This window comes from Tachyglossus aculeatus, chromosome 23, assembly GCF_015852505.1.
Source record: "Tachyglossus aculeatus isolate mTacAcu1 chromosome 23, mTacAcu1.pri, whole genome shotgun sequence".
NCBI lineage: Eukaryota > Metazoa > Chordata > Mammalia > Monotremata > Tachyglossidae > Tachyglossus > Tachyglossus aculeatus.
In genome coordinates this window covers 25,849,935-25,863,779 of record NC_052088.1, presented here as the reverse complement: position 1 = coordinate 25,863,779, position 13,845 = coordinate 25,849,935, and the positions used below count along the sequence as shown (strand labels likewise).

Here is a 13,845-nt window from a genome sequence, read left to right as displayed (position 1 = left end):
TTATTACTACTACTATTACTGGCAGAGACTCGAGTTTACTGTGTGGAAGGCGGCAATGCTAAACCACTTCCATGTTTTTGCCAAGAAGACTCTATGCATCCACAACCAGAATGACTGAAGATGGACAGTGGGTCATTCTGGGAGAGATGTGTCCATGGTGTCGCTATGGGAGGGGAACGACTCGACGGCATAAGACAAGACTATACTACTCCCCTCCCAGGGTCGCACCTGGAGAGTTTCAAGTACTCTACCAGTCTTGGCTATGGGAGGGAGAGTCAAGCAGAGGCATACCCATTCCATTCCTAGCTTGGCCAGTGGCTAGCGACTGGAAGGCAATCCACTACAAATCAAAACTCAGCTGTGCTGGGCAGCAGCAGCATGGGAGAGAGTTGAAGGCGGAGACTGGAGTTTACCCTGAGGAAGGCGACAATGGTTAACCAATTCCGTATTTTTACCAAGAAAACTCTATGGACACACTAGCAGAACGATTGCAGATGGAGAGTGGGACCTTCTGGGAGAGATGTGCCTGTGGTGTCGCTATGGGTCGGAAATGACTCGACGGCATAAGACAGGACTATACTACTAGTTCTACTATTATTACTTCTACACCTAGAACACTGTTAAGGAATCAGAGAGGTTTGGGGCCTATTCTAGGTAAAGTGAGATGCAGCATCAGAATAGTTAGTACAAATGTGAATGTATACAGGCTTTGACACCAAGTTAAGCATTACAACATGAGTTTTCCTTAACAGTGGTTCTGCAAGAACAATATGTTGCCAACTTATACTTCCCAAGTTCTTAGTATAGTGCTCTGCACACAGCAAGCACTCAATAAATACGATTGAATGAATTAATGAATGATCCCCGTGTTATAGGAGAACTGGGCATATTAGAGAGGACTATATAGAGCAGGAGATGGTACAAAGGGGAACGATTAAGATAATAATGATAGCATTTATTAAGCGCTTACTATGTGCAAAGCACTGTTATAAGCTCTAGTCTTTTCTAGTTATAAGTTCACAGTCTTTTAGACTGTGAGCCCACTGTTGGGTAGGGACTGTCTCTATATGTTGCCAATTTGTACTTCCCAAGCGCTTAGTACAGTGCTCTGCACACAGTGCTCAATAAATACGATTGATGATGATGATGATGATGATAAGTGCTGGGGAGGTTACAAGGTGATTAGGTTGTCCCACGTGGGGCTCACAGTCTTAATCCCCATTTTACAGATGAGGTAACTGAGGCACAGAGAAATGAAGTGACTTGCCCAAAGTCACACAGCTGACAATTGGCAGAGCTGGGATTTGAACCCATGACTTCGGACTTCAAAGCTCGTGCTCTTTCCACTGAGCCACGCTGCTTCTCTTAAGATGATCGGGGGAATGGAGAAACTTCATTATAAAAACAGAAAGATTTAAGGCACATCAGTCTAGAAAGTCAAGCTGAGGAAAAACATGATGGGAGTCCATAAAATCATCAGTCAACAGTAATTTATTTATGAATGGTATTTAAGTGCTTATGATGAGTTAGGCAGGGTAGTAAGCACTGGAGTAGCTACAAGATAATCAGGTTGGACTTTGTCAATGTCCCATGTAGGGCTTATGGTATTAATATCCATTTTACAGATGAGGGTAACTGAGGCACAAGGAAATTAAGTGAATTCCCCAAGATCACACAGCAGACAAGTGGTATTGAGACACTACCATTCGTAGTGCTCTGTACTAAGTGCTTGGGGGACTAGAACCAGTAGACTTGAACCCTACCCTCATGTGACTTACAATGTAGTTGGGGAGGCAGACACTAAAATCAGTTTGATAGTGGAAAGAAGGAAAAGAGGTCATGTGTATGAGTTAGCTCTTAAATACTAGGGTATATAACAGTTGAAGATATGGGATGAAATGAGTTCTCCAAAGGAGAGGGTGTAGGTGGAGAACAGAAGGGGACCCAGAACTGAACCTTCATGCGTTCATTCAGTTGTATTTATTGAGCACTTACCGTGTGCAGAAGACTGCACTAAGTGCTTGGGAGAGTATGATATAGCAATAAACAGATGCATTCCTTGCCCATAATGAGCTTATAGGGACACCCACAGTTAAGGAATGGGAGGCAGAGAAGGAGTCCATGAGTACAGTGCTCTGCACACAGTAAGTGCTCAATAAATACGATTGAATGAACTAGACTGATAATGAGTGGCCAGAGAGATAGGAGGAGAACTAGGAGAGGACACTGTCAGTGAAGCTGAGTTTGGATAATGTTTCCAGGAGAAGGGGGCGGTCCACAGTGTCAGAGTCAGCTAAGAGGTCGAGGAGGATCAGGATGGAGTAGAGGCCATTGGATTTGGCAAGAAGAAGATGATTCGTGACCTTTGAGAGGCAGTTTCTGTGGAGTGAAGGGCGTGGAAGCTAGACTGGATGGGATCAAGAAGCAGAGAAGCAGCGTGGTTCAGTGGAAAGAGCATGGGCTTTGAAGTCAGATGTCATGGGTTCAAATCCCGGCTCCACCAATTGTCAGCTGTGTGACTTTGAGCAAGTCACTTCACTTCTCTGGGCCTCAGTTACCTCACCTGTAAAATGGGGATTAAGACTGTGAGCCCCCCGTGGGACAATCTGATCTCCTTGTAATCTCCCCAGCGCTTAGAACAGTGCTTTGCATGTAGTAAGCGCTTGATAAATGCCATCATCATTATTATTATTATTATCAAGGACAGAATTGGAAGAGAGGAACTGGAGAGAACAGGTGTAGACAACTCCCTCAAGGAGTCTGGAGAGAAATGATAGGCGGCAGATGGGGTGATAACTGGAGGGAGCTGTGGGATCAAAGTAGGGTTTTTTTTAGGATGGGGAGACATGGGCTTGTTTGATTCATTCATTCAATCAATCGTATTTATTGAACACTTACTGTGTGCAGAGCACTGTACTAAGGGCTTGGGAAGTACAAGCTGGCAACATATAGAGACGGTCCCTACCCAACAACAGAGATGGAAGAAAGGAAGGGAAAAGTGTTTTGATAAAATGAAAAGGGATGAGGTTGGATGCTCAGATGGAGGGTACCCTTCCCCTTTTCAGGATTGGGCAGCATGGTTTAGTGGCAAGAGCCTGGGCTTGGGAATCAGAAGATGTGGGTTCTAATCCCGGCTCTGCCACTTGTCTGCTGTGTGACCCTGGCCGAGCCACTTAACTTCTCTGTGCCTCAGTTACCCTATCTGTAAAATGGGGATTACAACTGTGAGCCCCATGTGGCACAATCTGATTACCTTTTATCTACCCCTTTTATCTCATGGGAAGCAGCGTGGCTCAGTGGAAAGAGCCTGGGCTTTTGAGTCAGAGGTCAGGGGATCAAATCCCAGCTGTTCCAACTGTCAGCTGTGTGACTTTGGGCAAGTCACTTCACTTCCCCGTGCCTCAGTGACCTCATCTGTAAAATGGGGATTAAGACTGTGAGCCCCCTGTGGGACAACCTTATCACCTTGTAACCTCCCCAGCGCTTAGAACAGTGCTTTGCACATAGTAAGCACTTAATAAATGCCATCATTATTATTATTACCCCAGCAGTTAGAACAGTGCTTGGCAGATAGCAAGCCCCATAATTATTTTTATTATCATTATTAGAGCCCTGGACTGTCTCTAACACGGAGCCCTATGCATAGAGCCTTTGCTGCTGTGGGGCATCCCTGGGCTTCCATGGTGTTTTTTCCCCTACTGCTTCTTCCCCTTCCCGACTCCTAATCATGGACTTAGTTGAGCTTTGCTGGGCGGGGGGGGGGGGGGGGGGGGGGGGCGGCAGGGATATTCAAGCTGCATTGTTGCCCCCACGGTCCAAGGTGAGTCTCACAGTGTACAGAGGGGGAACTGAGCTGCTGCTAACTTCCTTCCTGTTCCTTGTCTACAGATCATAGCCGAGAGACTGAGCCTCTGCCATTTCGGAACGCCTCTGCTTCTAGACTGTGCACCTTCTAGACTGTGAGCCCACTGTTGGGCAGGGACCGTCTCTCTATGTTGCCAACTTGTACTTCCCAAGTGCTTAGTACAGTGCTCTGCACAAAGTAAGCGCTCAATAAATACAATTGAATGGATGAATGAATGCAGCAAGTGTCCCCTTGCCCGCACACAGCACCTCCCAGCCCCTACCAGACTGGGGCCTGGTTCTGCTGACTGGCTTCAGTGGCCCAGGACACACACATACCTCAACACTGAGGTGTCATGGTTCATAATCAATCAATCAATCAATCGTATTTATTGAGCTCTTACTGTGTGCAGAGCACTGTACTAAGCGCTTGGGAAGTACAAACTGGCAACATATAGAGACAGTCCCTACCCAACAGTGGGCTCACAGTCTAAAAGGGGGAGACAAAACCAAACATACTAACAAAATAAAATAAATAGAATAGATATGTACAAGTAAAATAAATTAATAAATAGAGTAATAAATATGTACAAACACATATACATATATACGGGTGCTGTGGGGAAGGGAAGGAGGTAAGATGGGGGGGATGGAGAGGGGAACGAGGGGGGGAGGAAGGAAGGGGCTCAGTCTGGGAAGGCCTCCCAGAGGAGGTGAGCACTCAGTAGGGCCCAGCCCGGGCATGGCTTGCAGCAGCTCTGGAAGCCACTGCTGCTGCGGTACATATCCAACTCCCGCCTTATCACAGTTTGGGATTGACCCTAGCTCCTTGCTTTGGCCACCTGCTCCACCTCACCCCCACCAGGCAACATGGTTCCAAGATGGTGGATCAGGCCATGAGGTAGAGATGAACTAATTGTTGGAGGAGGGACTAAAGGTGATGAATGGATACTATTGAATAATGAGGGGTGCCAACTTGTGCCCAAGTACCAGTGAGAAGCCACAGAACCCAACTGACAGCATGGGGACTAATAAGGATTCGAATCCATTGAAACATCTTTAGGAGGGCCAAGGGGAGCTGACAGTGAGCTCGGGATGGGCTTATGCAAACGAAAATGTGTGTCAAAACCCCTAACCTGTCCACTCAGTACCTGGACCGGTGGTCATGTGTTGAGCCTTCCCGGGAGGGAGTGGTATTAAAAGTGCCTGAGTTGGAACAAGCTGTTGTTTCTGAGCTCTCTACTTTATATGTCACAGGGACTGGTAGCAAAGGGAAATTTTAAGAGAAGGCACGAGATCTCCTCTTGAGATACTGCTGGGAAAAATGGGAGAGTTGAAGAAGGGGCAGGAGGAGAGAGGAACTGAGGAGGGGCAGGGAAGATTTTAGGGAGACCGTGCCTGATGGTTTGGATTTTCTCAGTAAAGCAGGTGGTCAGGTCATTACAAGCAAGAGATGGGGTATGTTTGGGAACAGGGGGTTTTAAGGAGGGATTTAAAGTCTGGAACAACTGGCAAAGTTAATGGGCATGGGTGTCAATGAGGATGGAGAAATAATTTTGCCAGGCAGAAGAGAGGTCAGAGTTAAAGCAAGTAAGGATAAGCTTGAAATGGACGAGGTCAGCCTGATATCTAGATTTCCACCAGCTGTGCTCTGTGGCTCGTGCACAAGAATGAAGGAGGTAGACTGTGGAGACGATCCGGGGCTGTGGATTAGTGATGCACGATCAATCAGGGGATAGGTGAATTTGAGTTCAGAAGAGAGGTTAGCATTGAGAGCATAAGTTTGGTCATCAAGGGAAGATAGTTTGGGTATGCAGGTGCTAAACGGAGCATGTTGAGTTGAGAAAATTGAATAGTGTCAAGAGATCAGAGACCTCTAAGGGGGAGCAGCACAGATTTGTGAGGAGGAGCTGTGTGGGAGAGAAGGCAGGTGAGGAGATTGTGGTTAGATTTCAGAGTTGTTGAGGGTACAGATTGTGCAGCAGCTAGAGATGATGAGATTGTGTGTTCAAGTTGGTGCGTGGGTGAGCTGGTGTGGAGCAGGAGGTCAGTGGAGTTGAGGAGTGATGGAAAGCGGGCACCAGAAGGATCATCAGGAACACCTATGTGGATATTAAATTCTGCAAGGATCACCGTGGGGATGGAGAAAGAGAGAATGTGAGCAAGGAATCAAAATAGTTCAAAATGTTGAGGGTGGGGCTGCGGGGACGGAAGATGACTGTTACTAGAATCTGGAGTGGGTGGTAGAGTCAGATGATTCAGGCCTTGAAGAAAGGGAAAGACAGGGATGAAGGGGATGGAATGGTGTGAAAGCAGCACTGGGATGCGAGAAGGAAGCCACTACCTCCTCCTTTCCCAGTGAATCTGGGAGAGTGGGTAAAGATGAGGCCCCTCCAGAGAGAGCGGCAGGGGAGACTGTGTCAAGTACAGTGCTCTGCACACAGTAAGCACTCAATAAATACGATTGAATGAATGAATCTGTGGAGTGCCAGGTTTCAGTGAAGGAGAGGAGGAGCAGGGACTGGGGCAGGAACAGGTCAAGGATGAAGGGAAGCTTCCCCATGATGGAGTGGGGTTTCCACAAGCCACACTTGAGTGAGGCTGTTGGGGGCTGGTTGGGGAGGGGAGCAGTTGGATGGGAGTGAGCTGACAGTGCTCTGCACACAGTAAGCGCTCAATAAATACGATCACATGAATGAATGGAGGCTGGCGCAGGAGGAGGGGGATGAGGAGTGGAGCTGGGACAGGATGACAAGGATTTGGGGGGGAGAGGGGTGGGCATGACAGAGGGGCTGGATGGAGGAGGGGGAGGAGGGAATGTGCTGGACTGGGAGGATTGAGATGGGCTGATTGGAGGGTGGGGATTGAGGGTTCATGATGAGGTCAGGGAAGTTTAAGGGTTGTAGGTGAGGCAATCAACAGTGATAGCGGCTTAATCCCTTGATTCCCTGAGGAGATGGTTGAAGTTTGATTCATTGAGGCTGCTCAGTGTTTGGCTGTCGTTAGGGTTTCATTTGAATGTAAATTTCATCATTTGTATTTATTTTTAAAGAATAATTTTGTTTCATTTTATTACAGGCTTTAGAGGTGTAACAATTAAATTTAATGAACAGGGTATTAGTACGGAACTTATGCGTTGACTTGTTTGCAAAAACGCAATCATCCAGATGTGTCAGTTTCCAGCAACATTGTAATACTGTGTGTTCACACTCTGATGAGCATTAAAAAATACAGCTTATAAATGGATGATAAACTGAACAGCTCCAAGTCAACTAGAAGAAACCATTTAGACATCCATTAATTGCCTCTAATAATTATATATTGGAAGCAATTAATTAAATTATGATTAAACATTTGGGTATTTGACAAGAGCTGATAATCACCATCAAGGAAACAGTGTTTTGTTCATTTAGTTTAGCAGCTAAATTAGAACCTGGTTTACCCCATTATTTCAATTCTTTAATGAGTTGCATTTCAGAGGTGAAGTGTCCTTGAGTTTGTCTTTGGGTATTCTACAGCCCTTGTTTTCATCTTGTAAAGTCAATGATGGATGTTGTCAATGGGATTGAACTACCACTGAAATCCCAGGTAGATGTCCACTTATATCTGAGCCACAGAGGATAAAGAAAATGAGGAAAAGGACCATAATATTGTCTCTGACATTTTTATTTCCCAGTAAAGTGATAGATTGCTTAGACCCCATTGAATGTGACTAAATAGAGCGGTTACTGTTCCCAAGCACATTAAGCCCTTCTAGATGATCTATATTAAAATCCTGAAAGACTTGAGAGAAATTTTTTTTTTGTCAAAGGAGAAAATGGTGTGTCTTTTGTTGGCTGTAAAATCCTTTCATAATGCTCAAGAAGAATGTGATGAGCAGACATCACAGCTAAAATGAACACCTTTTCTCCAACATTTTCTCTGACAGCATGAAGAAAATATATGGGTGAGTGTATGAGGAGTCTGATAACATTATACTTCCACCACTGCACAGGGACAAGTAAGCCGTGGGTGCTCAACTGACCAAATAAACTGAAAGCTCTATCTCGATTTTAGCAGCCTAAAGAAGGACTAGTCCATGCAGCAGATTTCCATCCCAGTCACTTCACAGACTGTCAGTGTTTGTTTGAGATTTCTTCCTCAGAGGGCTGTTTATCAATCTGACTTCCTTTGTTCTTTTTGGCTTTGATCTCAGTGGGCCAGATTCTAGTCCTAACGAACTCTAGGGGAATTCCAGGACACAAGCAAGTCTCTGATTTGCGGCCATGGAACCACGGATTTTTTTTTATTTTCTGGCCTTTGTCTTTGGTGTTTGAAATACAGCTATCATTTCCTTTTTCACTCGAGTCTTTTTAGAGCTCAGAGTTCTAGAAAAACAAGGCCTTTTCAGAGTTTTTCTTTTGGATTGATTTTTCAAAAGGCTGTATAACAGCAGTAGTAGTCTTAGCCACATACTCCTCAAGAGAGATGAAGCCTGGTGTATAGCTCTTGGGTTATTTTGTTTCTAATAATCAAAGTTCCATAGAATTTCCAAAGCTGATTCTATTTTAGGCAGAGTTCTTTTTGGACATTTGGCATTGACAACAGTTCAGTGCCTGGTTTACTTAAACAGTTTCTGGCACTTATTGGATAACTTCTTCAGTGATTTTTATTTATTTATGGCCTTGTGTACAACTGCATCATATTCAAGACACCAAAATACTGTACTGTCAACACTCTCAATTGATCGGAAATTCATTTCATTTCCATTTTATTATAAAAATTTACAACCAAGAAAGATACACATAATAATTATGCTATTAAGCACCTACTGTGTGCGAATCCTTGGGGTAGATTCAAATGACCTGATAGAACACACTACCTGTCTCACAACGGGTTCAAAATCCTAGCATTATCCCCATCTTACTGACAAGGAAACTGGGGCAATAAAAGGTTAAATGTTCTGACCGTGGTCAAACAGCAGAGCAGAGACAGAGCTAGAATGTCCTTATTCCATTCTTCTTTCACTAGATGATGAAGCCTCCCTGCATGATTAAAAACTCCAATAATATGGTGATAAAACACGTAAATATGTGGCCAATGTAGGGACATAAGATACATTCTTTGCTGCCTGAAACCCATACTATCATTGAGCAAAAGTAAAGAAAAATAAAGATGACTCTCTATTTGGTTGTGCATCCGAAGTAATGATGAGGGTATGCAGCACTTGGTGCTCAAGGAATCAATTGAAAGTCACCATTGTGGCCTAGTAAATAGTCCACGGGCCTAGGTGCCAGAAGGACCTGAGTTCTAATTTTGGCTCCGCCACTTGTCTGTTGTGTGACCTTGGGCAAGTGTCACCCGTCGTCCGGGGACGGGTTCGTTCAGTGATCGGCGAGGCGAGAGAGAGAGAGAGAGAGGCCGGGGACGGAAAGCCTAAGTTTTATATAAAATTTATTCCACGAGGTGAATTGAATTTATGTAATTGTTTAGGCGCAATGGATTGAGCTTCCCTTTCGGAGGAATATAATCAATTAACAATATTAGAGCTTCCCTACACGGGAGGAACACAATCATCCATTAATCGCACGTGGGTGAGTTGGTTAACTCTCACCCATGTGCACTTCCCACTCGGGAAGAATCCACTTACTTTCCCACATGGGAAGAATTCATTACATTACCCGCGCACATGGTGGGCGGCTAGCTCTCACAATGTGCTCTCCCTACATGGGAGGAATCCACTCATAATTCCCATCAGCAGCGGAATACCTGGGTCCCACCCATGAGACACTCACCCATCCCGTGGCCCTTGCCTCAGTGTGTTGGTTCTGGTTGTAGAGCGGGCATCTGGCCTTCTGGGCAGGGAGAGACACGTGGGCTGCTGCTGCTGCGTGTCCTGGTGTTCTGGCCCCGAAGGTCAGAGGTGACAGGTATTTATTGCCTGTGCCCCTAGGCCATTCCAGCTTCCGGCCTCTGTCTATCCAATCTCTGCCCTCCCCGCCTCCTCCATACCTAATTTGATTGGCACGGGGGCGAGGGACACCTTCTGTATTCCCAGCTTGGGCTGTCAATCTAGCAGATTTGGTCATGGGGGCGGTATCCCACCCCCACTTCCGAGTTCTGCCTGCTGGCTCAGGTGGTCACGAGATAGCTTTTGACCTTGAGATGGCCAGTACCCGAGGGTCACCTCGGGACAGCAAGTCACTTCACTTCTCTGTGTCTCAGTTACCTCATCTGTGAACTGGGGATTAAGACTGTGAGCCCCAAGTGGGACAGGGACTATGTCCAACCTGATAACTTTGTATCTACCCCAGCGCTTAGAACGATGCATGGTAGATAGTGATTAACAAGTATTATTAAAAAAAATTGAAAGTGCGTTCACCAGAAAAGATAGTGCAAAGAGATCAGTGTCAAATGAACCCACTTTTATAGAAAGGGAGTTATAGTTTAGATACTTGTAGACTGAGGTAAGCTCATCAGAGTTTCCTAGAGCCCAGCCAAATGGACCAAGTATTCAAAGCACTGCCAATTCTCCTATGAATTCTGAACTAACCGGAGCATCCTTCAGAATTCAATTGGCCAAGGACTTCATTTGCCTGTCTTGTCTTATGCCTTCGAGTCGTCTTGGACTCATAGTGATGCCATGGATGCATTTCTTCCAGAACGCCCCACTTCCATCTGCAGTCGTTCTGGTAGTGTATCCATAGAGTTTTCTTGGTAAAAATAAGGAAGTGATTTACCATTGCTTCCTTCCGCACAGTAATAATAATGATGGTATTTGTTAAGCGCTTAGTATGTGCCAAGCACTGTGCTAAGTAAACATGAGTCTTTGCCCTTGATTCTCTGCCTTGCTGCTGCTGCCCAGCTCAGATGAGTTTTGATTTGTAGCAGATGGCCTTCCACTTGCTAGCCACTGGCCAAGCTAGGAATGGAATGGGTATGCCTCTACTTGACTCTCCCTCCCATAGTCTAGACTGGTAGAGTACTGGGAGCTCTCCAGGTGTGACCCTGAGAGGGGCATTTGCCTGTAGAAGATCTCAAATCTGTTGTGTTCAACCTTTTTCCTACCAGAACTGCAGTTACACCGTCTGTATGCATGGATTGGTCTTCCAAACCTGCTGAAGATCAGGCCAAGCATCAGGAGAATCAGCACAACGATCCAATAGCCATCTCAGTTCCTCATCTGCTTTGAGGGACTCGGGCGATTTAGCAGATGAAAGCGGTCTGTTCAGCCACCACGTCTCAGAGAGCAGGGCAAACTCACGAATACCTGACTCCGCTCATGTGTGTATAACTATGTGGCTAGGTGTCAGGGAACTTGGAAAAGAGACATCAAAGTCTTAGGACTGATCATTTTCTCTCTGGGTGTGAAGTACTTGCTGAAAGTAAGGCCCTTTGGAAGGAGTGTTAACAGTCTAAAGACCACTAGGATCTTGTTTATTACATTGCAGGAGTGAGTGCACAGAGAGGAAATCAGTGAAAGAACTGTCACGGATTCTTACATTGATTTCTTGCAGGTACAAAGTTAGTGGGCAGAGCTCCAAAAAGGGATTTGGAAAGTTACTATGTGTTTATCATTATACAGTGTTGAAAACAAAGTTGTGCTATGAGGATTTGAATGGGAAGAATGCCAAATGACAAATTCAGCGGTCAAAATCAAATCAGAAAAGTCAAATTGCCTAACTGTCCAAGGTTTCGGAGATAAAAAAGAACTGAATGAAAAATGTTTTGCCTCATGTCCTCCGTATTTTTTCAACAACAATCTCACTTACAGCTGTCTAGTCATCAATCTCTTCCTCACACCCTCTCTCTTGCCTGGAACTTCTTCCCTTCACCCAACAGATTACCGCTCTCCACATCTTCAAAGCCCTAATAAAATCACATCTCCTCCAGGAAGCTTTCCCTGACTAACATTATCTCTAGGGAAGCATCTCTGTGGAAGGATCTACTCTTTAGAGAAACAGTGTGGTCGAGTGGGGAGAGCATGGCCCTGAGAATCAGGAGGACCTGGGTTCTAATCGTGGCTCCACCACTTAACTGCTGAGTGACCATGGGCAAGTCACTTCACCTCTGTGCCTCAGTTGCCTTATATATAAAATGGAGATTACGTCCATGAGCACAATGTGGGACAGGGACTACGTCCTATATGACTACCTTATATCTACCCCTGAGCTTAAAACAGTACCTGGAGCGTAATAAGTGCTTAACAAATCCCAGTAAAATAAACAAACAATCCCTCCATTCCCTATTTCCCTTTCTTCTATAGCACTTCTATAGACTCATGCACTTGAGTCTTTGCCACTAAGCACTTTAGTGCTCCTCCTGCCTCCTTCCATCCACAGCACTTATGTACATATCTTTATAGTAGTTTATTTTGGGTGACAATGCAATTGTCTCCCCCATTAGATTGTAAACTCCTTGAGAACAGGAATTGTGGCTATTAACTCTATTGTATTCTCCCAAGCGTTTAGCAGTGTGCTCTGCAGAGCACACACACTCAATAGATGCTATTGACTGATTGAAACAAGTTGCTTTTTAGTTAGGCATATTTCTATTTCAAGGATTTTGGACTTTCAGTGATTTCACATGATTTAAATTTGATGATCTTTTATGGTGAAGAAGGAAAGAAAAACAGTTTTAGGGTAGGCATCAGAAGGCATTTTCTGGGTTAGAAAAAAGGAACATTTGTGATGTGAATTTCCTGGCTATCCAATTTTCATCTGAGTAGATTTGCTCAAGCCAAGATTCTCACTGGGTAACTTTTGGCTTTTACAAAATGAAGAATATCTTTTCCATGACGGGAAGTTCATTCTAAGCAGTCTACACATAATTCTCTACCGTCACCCAATTTTAAAACCGTTTTTCTTTACTAGTAAGTCAACTAAGGGAGCCGGTAAAAGTGTGCAATTTATTATCTTGCTGTCTCTGCTTACAACTTAACACAACATGACATAACATATTGATGGTAAAATGTAAAGTTTCACATAAACAAAAACAAGAGGCAGACAGATGGAAGCTCAGCACACAGGAGAATTGCTGCAGAGTGTAGAAACGATATGTCCTATTCATTTTCTCTTTTAGTGCTTCAACATAGAATTCTGTATTTCAGGTATTTATTCTGTATTCAGACCAACAGGCTTATAGGAACTGAAAATAATATTCAAGCCAGTTCCTTAAGCAAAATAGATGTTTTAGGAAATTGTCTTTCTGCACAAAACTTAGCGCCTCACAAGTAGTGCATTGCACACACCCAGTTAAATTGATTCATAGTTTCTCAGTGCCTAGTCTGTCATAGAATAGAATTCATCGAGATGAGGGCAAGCACTTGTTTCCTTTCTTCAGCCAATGGACTAGTTCTCAATATTGGAGCTGCAAGGCAGAGAAAAATGGAAGGGTAACCTGAGTGTCACACAAGGAGCAGCGTGGCCTAGTGAAAAGAGCAGAAGCCTGGAAGTCGAAAGACCTAGGTTCCAATCCTGGCTCCACTACTTGTCTGCTGTGTGATCTTGGAAAAGTCACTTCACTTCTCTGGGCCTCAGTTATTGCTTTATAAAATGGAGATTAAGACTGCGAGCACTATGTGGCATAGGGACTGTGTCGTCATCATCATCATCATCAATCGTATTTATTGAGCGCTTACTGTGTGCAGAGCACTGTACTCAGCGCTTGGGAAGTACAAGTTGGCAACATATAGAGACAGTCCCTACCCAACAGTGGGCTCACGGTCTAAAGGGGAGACAGAGAACAAAACCAAACATACTAACAAAATAAAATAAATAGAATAGATATGTACAAGTAAAATAAATAAATAAATAAATAGAGTAATAAATATGTACAAACATATATACATATATACAGGTGCTGTGGGGAAGGGAAGGAGGTAAGATGGGGGGAAGGAGAGGGGGGCGAGGGGGAGAGGAATGAAGGGGCTCAGACTGGGAAGGCCTCCTGGAGGAGGTGAGCTCTCAGTAGGGCCTTGAAGGGAGGAAGAGAGCTAGCTTGGCGGATGGGCAGAGGGAGGGC

At 44.7% G+C, this 13,845-nt stretch overlaps 2 non-coding genes across 2 annotated transcripts; one reads left to right on the top strand and one right to left on the bottom strand.

Moving 5' to 3' along the window:
• The first annotated feature begins 210 nt into the window (after positions 1 to 210).
• On the top strand, positions 211 to 348 carry LOC119944972. The gene has a single exon (XR_005456110.1). It is a non-coding gene; the product is annotated as a small nucleolar RNA SNORA7 (small nucleolar RNA).
• Positions 349 to 10,702: 10,354 nt separating this feature from the next.
• Positions 10,703 to 10,840, bottom strand: LOC119944856. Its single transcript, XR_005456002.1, has one exon. It is a non-coding gene; the product is annotated as a small nucleolar RNA SNORA7 (small nucleolar RNA).
• Positions 10,841 to 13,845: the final 3,005 nt, after the last annotated feature.